Source organism: Euprymna scolopes, chromosome 27, assembly GCF_053919585.1.
Source record: "Euprymna scolopes isolate OS-2025 chromosome 27, ASM5391958v1, whole genome shotgun sequence".
Lineage (NCBI taxonomy): Eukaryota > Metazoa > Mollusca > Cephalopoda > Sepiida > Sepiolidae > Euprymna > Euprymna scolopes.
Genome location: NC_136508.1, coordinates 11,230,403 through 11,243,732, shown reverse-complemented (window position 1 = coordinate 11,243,732; position 13,330 = coordinate 11,230,403). Strand labels below are relative to the sequence as shown.

Here is a 13,330-nt window from a genome sequence, read left to right as displayed (position 1 = left end):
GGAAGTAAAATGTTTAGTTAAATGTACATAATTTTTCAACGCGTTTTTAACTCGAAAATAAAAATATTGCTACATAGACCTGATTGAGTTTTTAGATTCTGACTCGAAGATATAGTGCCCTTTATCACCAGACGGAATGCTGTCATTAGGCGCATAGTGTTCATATAATAGTATAATCATTGTGTATTGGTTTAGTTCGGAGATAATGGGGGATACAGTAAAATCAATAACATGTACACTTTATGCGATATCTCAATTATTTATTCACCGATTGCCCTCATTTTACAGGGCATAGAAGACTCAACGACCGTGAGTACACCAAGGCCCCAGTGGGAGCTGGGACAAAGAATACAAAATATTGTGTTAAATTTTACTACAAGACAGGCTCGTTTAAGAAAACCCAGGACAGTGTTATGCAAAAGTTCGAATGTGAAACGGCTCCATCCAAAAGCAGCATTTAAAACTGGGTGGACTACTCCGAAAAGCATCGGACCGTGTCGAACCTCATCGCTGCTAGAGAGAACCCCCCCCCAAGCCACTCGGGACGTCCCAAGAAGCGGACAGCCGAGCTGGTTGAAAGAGTGAGAGAGTCTCTCCAGCAGAGCCCGAAACGCTCTGTGCGTAAGCGAAGTAAGCCCCTCGATATATCCCGTGAGAATTGAAGGAGAGTGATTTAGGGTAATTGTGCCAAATCTGTGGGTAATTTCGCAAACTAAAAGAAAAGTGATTTTTATATGCATGGTTGCCAAAAGAATGCTTTTAGCTGATGTGCGCAATTATCCCCGACTTAGCGCAATTATCCCAAAGTACGGTACGTTTTTAATCTTGAGGTTTACGAAGATCGGTTTAAATATAATGCATCGTAATGTTTAACTAAAACGCTACAACTTTGTATAACTGTGATGTACTGGAACTGTTTAATTGAGAGGCCTTTGTGCTAACAATAAATTTTCTCCACTACATATCATTCTCAATGCACTCTTGCCAGATCTTCTATGGCCTTGATCGTAAAAGTCATCCTTCACCTGCACTTCTGTCGCCGCAATTAAATCGATGAACCTATCACATTACTGTGATGACATCAGCGGCATCGTCTTTGTAAACGCCCAACATGCGTAACTAAATGTTGATGTAGCATTTTTCTGTATGTAAGAATTTAATTACACATCTTCCCTTCTGACAGACGTTCATAGGTTGGTCTGTTTTCTTACATCATTGATATTCTCAACAGAAAACGGCAGTTTTAGGGCATGAACCTATAAGTGCGGTAACTATGGTAACACTTTTTGAAATTCTCTGATTTATTCAGGCAATCTCAATAAAAAGGGGGTACTATGGAAGTATCTTCAAAGAATAATATTTAAATGGAACATGTTATTAAAATGAAAATTACGTGAAAAGTATTAAAGCTTTGTTGTTTAGGGGATAAAGATGAAGCATCCCAACTCGCAGAATCTTAGTAAATCTTTTGTTACATTACTTATAGCTGCCGTAGTTATTTAGATCGATGTTTATAGTAAAGATAAAATGTTTTAAATTAAAATCACACCCCATTTAATATATTATTATTCGGATATAAGTAAAATTTAACACACTATTACAAGCAAGATCATAGAGATTAAGTGTAATCCTTGTACATGTTTGCATTTTTAATTGATGCGAATTTCAAGCAGCCTATAAATAATTGACTGTTTAGGACTCGCTATGAGCCCATAATTTGATACACTATTGTTGTGATTTTTTATTCTGTATCAGTGTATTTTTACTGATTTTTTAGTTCTTCGTCTTTATACATTCTCATAAAACTTTATGTGCACTAATCTATTAAGTAGGCAAATATTCTGAGAATAATAATATAAATTCTGAATGCCTGAGGTAAGAATAGTGCAACACTCAGATGTCGTATACAAATATGTATATATATATATATATATATATATGTGTGTGTGTGTGTATGTGTGTGTGTATGTGTGTGTGTGTGTGTGTTCTATATTATCCTATTTAGGTTAAGCCGTTACACAATTTTACTTACTACAGAAAAGTATAAATTACACTATGATCTCAGTAGAAGTAAATTAAAATAAAGTGTTCAAATTTCAAGCCAGAAAAAACCCCGCTGACTCTTCTGTTAAAAAAAACTAAGCATATGTATAAAAAATCCAAGAAACTCTTTGGTTGAAAAATAATATGTATATATGTATATATATATATATATATATATATATATATATATATATATATATATATATATATATATATATTACATATATATGTATTATTTTAATAATAGTATATATATATATATATATATATATATATATATATATATATATATATATAAAAATATGTATATATATACATATACATTTATAATTTATTTAGGTATATTATATTATATATATTTTAAATATAATATATATTATATTATGTTGTATTATATTATATTATATTATATTTAAATCTACAGATTATCTAGATATGTTTGAGTTTTAAAAATAATGTAATTTTGTTTGTTCCGCTTAAATCGCATTGTTCATGGAATTTATCAATATAAACGAGGGGACGCAAAAACAAGTTTACGAGTACTCGATTTACATTGTAATCAGGTGGGCATTAGATAACAGGAGTAGTGTCATTGTCCTTTTTCTGGTAGTCTGTGTTCCAGGACGCAAGCAAATACCACTTACGCATAATGATTAGTTCATGTTTTAGAGTAAAACAAATTACGTGCTAAACTTAAATTTATTAGAATATTCCACTCATTAATGTTTGAATTTTTATGAACATGTGTATTCAGTTTACATCTTATAACACCCGATTTTAATTAACATTTATAATAGCAGAGTAGGTTAGCGCTACAAGCTATACCAATGAAAAGCCATATAAGATTCCACATTGAATTGCAAGCTAAATGAAAAAAATCAATTCATCACTGGTTAATTATTTTGAAGAATATCTTTAGGGATCTTCACATAATTAGCTGAGATGACATTTCTCAGAATAGATAGTTCGGATGCACTACTTTACAAAATAAGAGCACATACGCATAGGATAAAGCTCACAAACATTGGTTTGCATGAGATATTTGTAGGTATATTAGTAATCGCTGTGCAAAGAAAAAAATGAACTAATCTAAAAAACAGAAGTAAATGGTTTGTTTTAGTTCAAAATATGCATAACGAGTGGAGATTCTAGAAAATATAACAATACATTTTTCTTCTGAATTTAGTGGTTTGTAAAAGATTCAACACATCACAGGCTGAAGCAACAACAAGTGAAATACGGAACAAGGTAAACTTTTACCTTCCTTATATAACCTATCTAAAACAATAGACGTAGGTTTTCGCAGTGTATTTACATAAATATTGAAAAAAAAAACTAACTGTATAAAAAATATTAAAAAAATCTAAATTATGTAGTGTTGTACCTAACAGTTTTTTTTCTTTTTACTAAGGCATTACTCTTTTTATAGGTGACTCCCTATTCTTTGACTTTAATACGCTACGTCAGATCCAAGTCGTAGTTTAGAAAAAGGCCCAATATGTAAGTTGTATGGTATATTACAGATGTGACATATACAAAACAAACAATAAAACGTGTGAAATGAAATCGCTTTAATAACATAAAAAGTAGCTTAAACAAATCAATAATATTTAAACTTTAAAAAATGTAGGCCATTAAAAACATTTATTTAGCAGTTGATATAACACCATCGTTTATTAAATGCCCATCATCGTTAGTTTATCGCTTGCTGTATATGCACCCACTTACAGACAATCTCACACATCCGTATATATATATATATATATATATAGAGAGAGAGAGAGAGAGAGAGAGAGAGACAGACATACAGACAGACAGACAGAGACAGAGAGACAGACAGACAGACAGACAGCCAGACATACAGAGACAGACATACAGACGGGCAGACAGACATACAAAGACAGACATACAGACAGAAAGAGAGAGATAAAGAGAGAGAGAGAGAGAGATAAAAAGAGAGAGAAATATAGATATATACAAATATGGAAACATGTTTTCGCGAGATAATAGTAGATGCTATTCCGATTCAATTTGGTGTTTTAGATAAAAATCTTTATATATTTACATAACGACCATTAATTGAGGTATAGACATCATAGGAGTCAGGTAAGTTTAGTATCACTACTCTTAATGTACGGGAGAACAGTGAAACCCGTATAGAATTTCTCGGGCATCTTCTTTGTTTTCTGATTATCGAAAATGCAGCATCTAATATGTAAACAGTAAATGTAAATTACACTGGACAGTTATTAATAGATTTGTTGTGCTAAAGTAAAATAAAAGTTCTTATTTAAAAATTAAATTAATAGACATATTTTTTTTTAAATAATGGTTTACTCCGATTTAAAACAATATTGAACTTACAGTAATTCTTAGGACGCATTAATGGTTAATTCTAAATTTTATACATATATGGTATATAATGATTAAACGGATTTTTATCAGTATTTGATAAGGATTCTAAACGACCAATTTTGTCATATTATCGAAAACAGTTTTATAGCAATGGTCATTTTTGTGAAGTATAGACTATTGACTTTTGAGAATTATTCTCCGTGGTTACCTTAAGATGTCTGGGAACATACTAGTGCGCACAGAATTAACAATTATATACTTTTGTGCTCGAAACATTTACACTTTCTCTTTATAACTTCTCATGATCTATACGTATAATATGAGACGATAATGCTTCAAAAACGGCTCTTAGATCATCAGGGACATGATGTTTGACTTTAAATATGTTTACAAGGTATTGACTTAATTTTGCACATATGATAGTTTGACTAATAAGACTTAACATTTTCTGTGAGCTACTAATATATTTCTTAAGAAATATGAGAGGAAAATGGCAAACACCAACGATAAGTTGCATTTTTCATAGACATTACTGTTTTGTAATATCAAAGCTATTAGTAAATTACATAATTGTAATATTAAAGCGTTGCATATTAAACAGTCCAATATTTGTGAAGTTTTGGAACATAATGAAAATTACAGTTTAATCGTTTTATAGTTTACATGAACTATTTAATGTTAATTAACAAATATTTTCATTAAATTTGTTGAAGGAATTTCAATTCAGGGTAATTTTATTAAGTGGGCTTTATATACTATGAATATCATCTAACGCATACCTAATATATTCAGATTTAAAATTATCTCATATTACGAGGTTTGAAACTTAAACAGAAAGAAAATTAGATAAAAACTGCATCATGTAATATTTTTTAATATATAAATATTTTTAAGAAATAGTAAATAGTCGAATTTTATAAAGGTTTTCAACGCCATATTCCACCACGTGACTGCAAATATAAACGTCATGCTAGATTAGACGGATTAACAGTCATCAGTTGCTTATGTTCCGCTGATTTCTTTACATGTGAAAATAAAGACGGGCATGATTATTGTTTTTTTCTTGCGTGCCTTTAGAATATGCAGTCCCCAATATCTTAATGATGAATTTCAATATATTACGAATGTTTTAAGAAAACTACAGTGCCCATCCTATTTCATTTCTTACGCAAAGAAAAAAGCTACGAAAATACACTATAACATAAACACACAGAAACATAAAACGAATACCTCACTATTAAACAGACATCTTTTCATTCCCAGCCACACCGAAAATACAAAAAATCTACGACACTCTTAATAGACTTGGTTTTCTCTTGATACAAACAACTTCCTCAACCATAAAACAGACATTAAAAACTATCAAGCACTCTCCCAAAACTCTCACATCCGATGCCGGTATATACTCCATCCCATGTAACAACTGTCAACAAGCGAACATAGGTGAAACACAGCGAAAATTGAAAGTAAGACTTAACGAGCACATAAGAGATATAAGGAATGGTAACGCCCTAAATGCACTCTTTTTCCATTGTGCAGAACACGCTCACTCATTTAATTTAGATCAAGCGAAAATTATTAAATACGTGATAGATAGAGCTAAAAGAAGGCTTTTAGAACCAGCACTAATATTGAATACTAATACTATTACGCAAAGAAAAGGCTTCTGCCATTTAACCCCTAGCATAGGGAAAATAATAATCAAAGAACAAAATATCAAAACAGATCCTGGCTAACCGTTTTTCCTTAAATAGTTCAACAAAATGAATAAGCTTACAGAAAAAAAAATGTACATATTTATTTTAACGCATTTTTAAAAGTGTATATATAGACATCGAACAACCCAACCTTCCCATACGCACACATATGTTTGTCCTTCGCGACATGGGTAGGATTCAAGAACTGTCTTTTTCGCACGATCTATGACTTTTTTCTTTTTTAACATTTTTAGTTCAATTATCCTGAAGATGTCCTCTGAAATAAGGACAAAACGTTAGATTTTTTAATAATTTCATTCGGTTTTTCTATTTTCTCAAAACACACACACACACACACACACACACACACACACACACACACACACACACACGCATATATATATATATACATTTATATATATATACATTTATACATATGTATATATATATATATATATATATATATATATATATATATATATTAATATATACAATGCACACATACCATTTTTTTTTTAATTATAAATAATACACAAGATAATAAGAAACGGGATGTAATTAAAATAAATGTAACTTCTAAAATGTGTAATTATCATTGCATATCTCGAATTATCGCTATTTACAATACGCACGATAATAACAAAGGGGGATTTTGTTTCTGTTATATAAATTATTGAACAAGGCATTAGATGAGCAAGGAAGAACGGACCAATTATATCGAAACATACACTCAACAGGTGTTTTGCCTGCAAAAGTACGTTGAATAGTAAAACCAAACGCGAGTGTTTATGTGTAACTGTGCCTCTATCCGACTATCTAAATTTTGATGTGTGTGTCTATATATGTATGTATGTTGAATGCCTACTCGAGAAAACTTTAATGCCTACTAGACACTATGCTCGAGTGTCTCTGTAGACAACCTGGAAAAATGATACGTTTCTGTAAATGTAAACCCTGGCTAAATATTCGAAATCACGTAGTATTCGCAGCCCAAGTAAGATCTACTCAGATTAGATTTTACGGGAAATGGTGCACTTTCTCCAAGTGATGTTAGCTCAAGTAACAGAAGGAAGCTGGATACTCCACCGGACTTGATAAATTCTTGGCCTGGACCCAAGTAAGACCAAGAGACCAAAATGAATGGCATAATACAATATAAGAAAATGTGTAATTGGGTATAGGAGAACTATATATATATATATATATATATATATATATATATATATATATATATATATATATATATATATATATATATATACTCGCGTAGATATCTGTATATGTTTAGTGTGAATGAAAGCTTATGGAATGTTTTTCAACCTGTGAGATTTTATCTAAAGAAAAATAACCGAAAGGGTTAAATAAACTTTGTATGTAAATAATGTAACTCATTGTAATAACTGAGTTATTTGATTCCAAACATTACCATTAGTGCTTGTATTATCGCAGAGTGATACATTTTTGTGTAGGGAAATTGTTGCATAAGTCTAGAGAAATAAAGTGAGAAAGAGAGAGAGAGAGAGATAGAGAGAGAGAGAGAGAGATAGAACAAAATCGAACTTAAGACGTTTCCAACAAAAATAAATGTCTTGTAATGAGAAATATGTTTTAATACTTAGCGCCAAGTTTTTTCTCAATTGATGTACCATATGATATATATATAGTGAAAACCCATTGTCTTGATGCAGAAAATACGTCTTTAGTCTTGATTAGTTTACCGATACCTTAGTCGCTGTTCAATGTTACCTGATGGATGATCATCACTTTCTGCATATTAAGAATAAATGAACGTATAGACGAAAAATTCTGATTGATCTTTATCTGCCACATTTTTTTTGTGTTTTCCTTAACTGAGAATTCGTATCGTTACTCCTAATATTATGTACCGATATCGTCAATGACCATCCCTCTTGAAGAAGCCCGCATAAATCGGGCGAAACGTTGAGTATCCAGGTCCTTCCACCACCATTTTATTTCATATATATATATATATATATATATATATATATATATATATATATATATATATATATATATATATATATATATATATAAAGGGAAAAAATAGATAGATTAAACAAAATCAAATTTGTTTCTTTTTTTGCTTTTGCTTTTTGCATATTTCTACCGCTCCAGAAAACTCATTTTCGGCGAAATATTCTACCCGTACAAGAGTAAAATACATACCAGAATTGAGTACTTTTCCACGTCTGGGGCAGAGGCTGGTAGATCTACATGTCTAAAACGGGAGAAGAAATGTTATTTTCACCACTCTGCAAACTGTTTCCCATCGAAAAAAAAAACTTGTGATGTTCTATCGTAATTTCAACGTAATTATTCGCTTGGACAGCAGTCAAAGGAAACTGCAAAATAATTCACAACAAAAATTCCTCTAGCTACCATTGTTGTCAGAACTTTTCCCCACTATAATATATGCCTACGTAAAAAAATCAAATACTAGGAACAATTATTGTGTGTTCCTGTAATCTTCTGTCTTCAGCAGGCATAATCTCCTACTTATTACAATATTGTTGTCTTCATGTGTAATGTAAAAAATATATATTTTTAGTCGCCCGCAGAATAAACAAATTTGTATAATGTTTCTACAAATAACGATCGTCAGAGTTTTGTCTCAGTGATACTGTTAAAATCATCAATATCCTCGAATGGCTTTCGGAATTAATAAACGAGGATTCCCTTGTAAAATTAATCAGTATAAAAAATGAATATTCAATTGTTTTTTAATCTAAAGTAAATACCAAATGAAATGCGTCGATAATATATATTCTAAAACTTGGAAATAGTAGATTCCATTATGCGAACTTATTAAACAACTCACGTTGTTTTTCTATGTTTACGAATGATAAGATATATGTGAGTATGTGGATTGTGCGCACTCATCGTGCGTCACCTCGTGACGACGCAGTCATTAGGAAGGACTGTGACGTCAGGATGAAAAATCAACAGGTTGCTTGAATAAGGCGTGCTTTTGCACACGCGCGGCGTTGTGGACGAATTTGTTGGCGTCGTTCTACTGGCGCAATATCGAAGGTAGCAACAAGTAGAAACTTAGAAAAACATAACTTCCAAAATTAAATATCAAATAAAACAGGGTCGTCTTAATATGCGGAAACGCACTTCCCCTCTCTTTTTTGTATATATATATATATATATATATATATATATATATATATATATATATATATATATATATATATATATATATATATATATATATATATATATATATATACACACACACATATATATATACACACTCACATATATATATATATATATATATATATATATACATATATATATATATATATATATATAAATATATTATACATACGCACACACAGAAAAATAAAGAGAGAAACAGAGATAAATAGGTATCTGTAAAGGTAGTCGCGTCATTTACACATCATTAAGCTGGCTGCTACCTATAATATTCTTGCCCGCGTTTTAGTTGTTAATCATCTCAATAAGTTATATATATATATATATATATATATATATATATATATATATATATATATGATTTCCAGAATGTGAGAGAATGTATATAATAAATACCACAGCCGAACAACGTCGCAGCTCACAAGAGCCATGCCAGTAAAAGAACCGGAGGTCCAAGACTTGAGTTTCGCCCTCATTTGGGCTCATCAGTAAGACACATCCGAACTCAGGATTCGAAACCCCTATATATATAAGAATATAAATATTGTCATTTATGTATATTAGCATATCTGAGCGTGTGAGTAAATGTATATATATATATATATATATATATATATATATATATATATATACATATATACATATATATATACACACATTCACACACATATATCACATATACATATATATACAAATAGACACACGCACACACACACAAATATATATATATATATATATATATATATATATATATATATATATATATATATAAGAATGGGTATGTGTTTGTGTTTGCGAACGGGGTCTGTAACAATGTACAGAGAACCAACTATATATACTGCATCGTATATATATATATATATATATATATATATATATATATATATATATATATATATATACATATATATATATATATATATATATATACACCCCTATAACATACATTTGCGTATTTATATTCATATGAAACATACTTTCTATTTATTTACACAGAAATTACAACGGGTCGTGTGATTGCATTAATCCGCAAAAACTCTAGCGTATTTGCATATTCTTTTAAACATATATGCAAAGTAAAAACCTATAACATCTCTCAGTTTTCTGATTGTATGATGATCATCTTCAATTATCTATTACATGTAATTATAGTCATGCAGATATTTTATTTGCTTTATAATTTCGTAATATTTGCAAAAACCCGATTGGAAACACAGTTTCTTTCTAAATATATTAATATATATATATATATATATATATATATATATATATATATATATATATATATATATATATATATATATATATATATATATATTCCTCCGCCACTTTTTGGTCCATTACGTTGAAACTTAGTTTGTAGGGTACTCGGTTCCACGCAATAGTTTTTGGATGTATTGGCTGCAGAAAGTCGTGGCTTAAGATTTTAAGATCGATCGACGGTATTAGGAATATACATGCGTAACGTAATAGGTATTATTCATGTTCTTATTTTTAGGCTTGCAGCAAAATATCTTCAAATCTCAATCAATAACGTCAAAGTTTCGATTCTTGACAGGATGCATAATACATTTAAAAAAAAAGATGTTGAATAATTACTATATATTGTGTCTAATATAATATAATACTAAACACGAATATCTAATATAATATAATACAATAATAAACACAAAATACGCATAAATCAAAATATCAAATTGACTCCTATTTAAAGATATAGCAATGCCGCGCGGCCTGCTATAGATAGCTATGTATATCTTGATACACCGCTACTTAAAGATGTAGACATATTTATATATATACATACATACATATATATATATATATATATATATATATATATATATATATATATATATATATATATACACATATATATATATATAATTGTCATAATTTCTAATATTTTTATGAAACTATTTTCCTAGCCATTGTATCTGTCTTATTTTGTTAGCATTTTGTATACAACGTGTTTCATTGTATACAGCTTACATAAGCACATAAACGAACAAGTACATGACACGATGATGTTTCTAGTATGTGTACATATATATATTTGAACGTATATGTGTATATTGCTGAATATATATATAATAGTATAAACTTAATAAATACTGTATACGAGGATATGTTTAAATGCGAGGTAATAAAGATAAAGATACCATGATTATTAGAACAGCATATTACGTGTCGACATAACCAGCAAATGTGTTCTTCCATGTAACACCCCCACACACACATACACACAGGAATATATATATATATATATATATATATATATATATATATATATATATATATATATATATATATACTCGCGTATACTATTAGCTACAAGTATTGTCCAGTTGAATATTTATTTACCGCATATTTTTTTCTGTATACATCTTTTACTCCCTCACAATTTTACATTGGATTCATTTTTCTCACGTGATAATACTACTAATAAAAACGTTTTCACCAACCCCTCCTCATATTAAACACGCGCATGCATTTCACCCCAAATTTTTTCATAGAAAATCAAATATATTTCGATTAATTTCTACCGGAATTAATAAAATAAATCTGCTAACAAATGCAGAATATAAACACATATATAAATACAATTAATTACAGCTTTAAAAATAAAAGAAACAAAAAAACTTATACAATATTCATTTTTTGACAAATATTGCAGTAAACGAACAAAGAGCGGCCAACACGAATAGCTTTATTGAACGGACGGAATTTGTCCTGCCTTAGTTATCTCCCTTGAACCATTATAGCAGGCGTTAGGCCATTGCCGCTTACTCGCACCTGTTAAAAACAGCGCAACAGGTTGGACAGTCGATATTGAAGCTGCTACAAGTCGCAAGTTATTTTTCCTTATATGGGCATGTGTATTAAGGTGCGTATGTATATATGTGAACATACAGCTATCTATTACAGTATGCGATTGTTTAATGTGAAGTACTGAACGAATAACGTTTTGTGTGTTTACGGATTTTATAGATGTGCATATAGAATGTGTTGCGACTGTTGCGTGCTTTTTGTGTGAGTCACTTGTGCGTTTGCGGAGCTTGAACATAAGAAGGTTGAAAGTGCGTAAAAAATAAAAAAAAATGGCTTCTATTCAATTCATTAAAGAAAAAATAATTACGTTAAAAAGCATATAGATGTGAGCAAAATTATTTTTTTATTCTAGATTCATATGCATAAATATGTATGTATATATATATATATATATATATATATATATATATATATAATCGTGTATGCATATACATAAATATATTCGTATATAACACACACATAATAATACTTATATATACATATATACGTTTATATATATATATGTATGTATTCGTGTATAAATATATACATATATATATAAATATATACATATATTTATACATACATAATAATACTTATATATGTATATATATATACACGCATATATATATATATATATATATATATATATACATATTCGTGTATGCATATACATAAATATATACGTATATTCATACATACATAATCATAATTATATATACACATATACATACACTCATCCACTCCCCCCCACATATATATATATATATATGTATGTATATATGTATATATGTATATATGTATATATATGTATATATATATATATATATATATATATATATATATATATATATATATATATATATATATACGCCTTCTAGTTCGTATACTTTTTATCTCACACTTCTCTTATCATTTTCTATCATTTTTCTTTATTCGTGTGGGTACATATAATATTTGACAAAAAAATTGAAGAGATATTATATAGGGAGTTGTGCAGCAAGATGTTTACTTCTTTTGCATATCAGTACAGTCAGGATTGGCATACCAGAATGGTATTTCAAAGGCTAGCACTTCGAGGATTGAAAATGTGTAGGTTTTTCTGCTAAGGCGTAGAATATTGCTGCCTCTCAGTTCAATTGGATTAATTTAGAAAGAGGGTGACATAGTTTACAGTTCGTCGGAATATTTCCGTTAAAATACTTGTAAAATACTCACAGGAATACAGCATTTCCACGATA

The 13,330-nt window shown here is 29.5% G+C and overlaps 1 long non-coding RNA gene across 2 annotated transcripts in view; it reads left to right on the top strand.

Annotated features, from left to right (window-relative positions):
* Positions 1-12,034: 12,034 nt before the first annotated feature.
* Positions 12,035-13,330, top strand: part of LOC145248651 (uncharacterized) — a 278,909-nt gene continuing 277,613 nt past the window's right edge. The window contains exon 1 of one of the 2 annotated variants that reach the window (XR_013863379.1): positions 12,035-12,165. This is a non-coding gene — a long non-coding RNA (uncharacterized LOC145248651). The remainder of the gene's footprint in view (positions 12,166-13,330) is intronic. The other variant, XR_013863377.1, reaches the window with a different exon arrangement.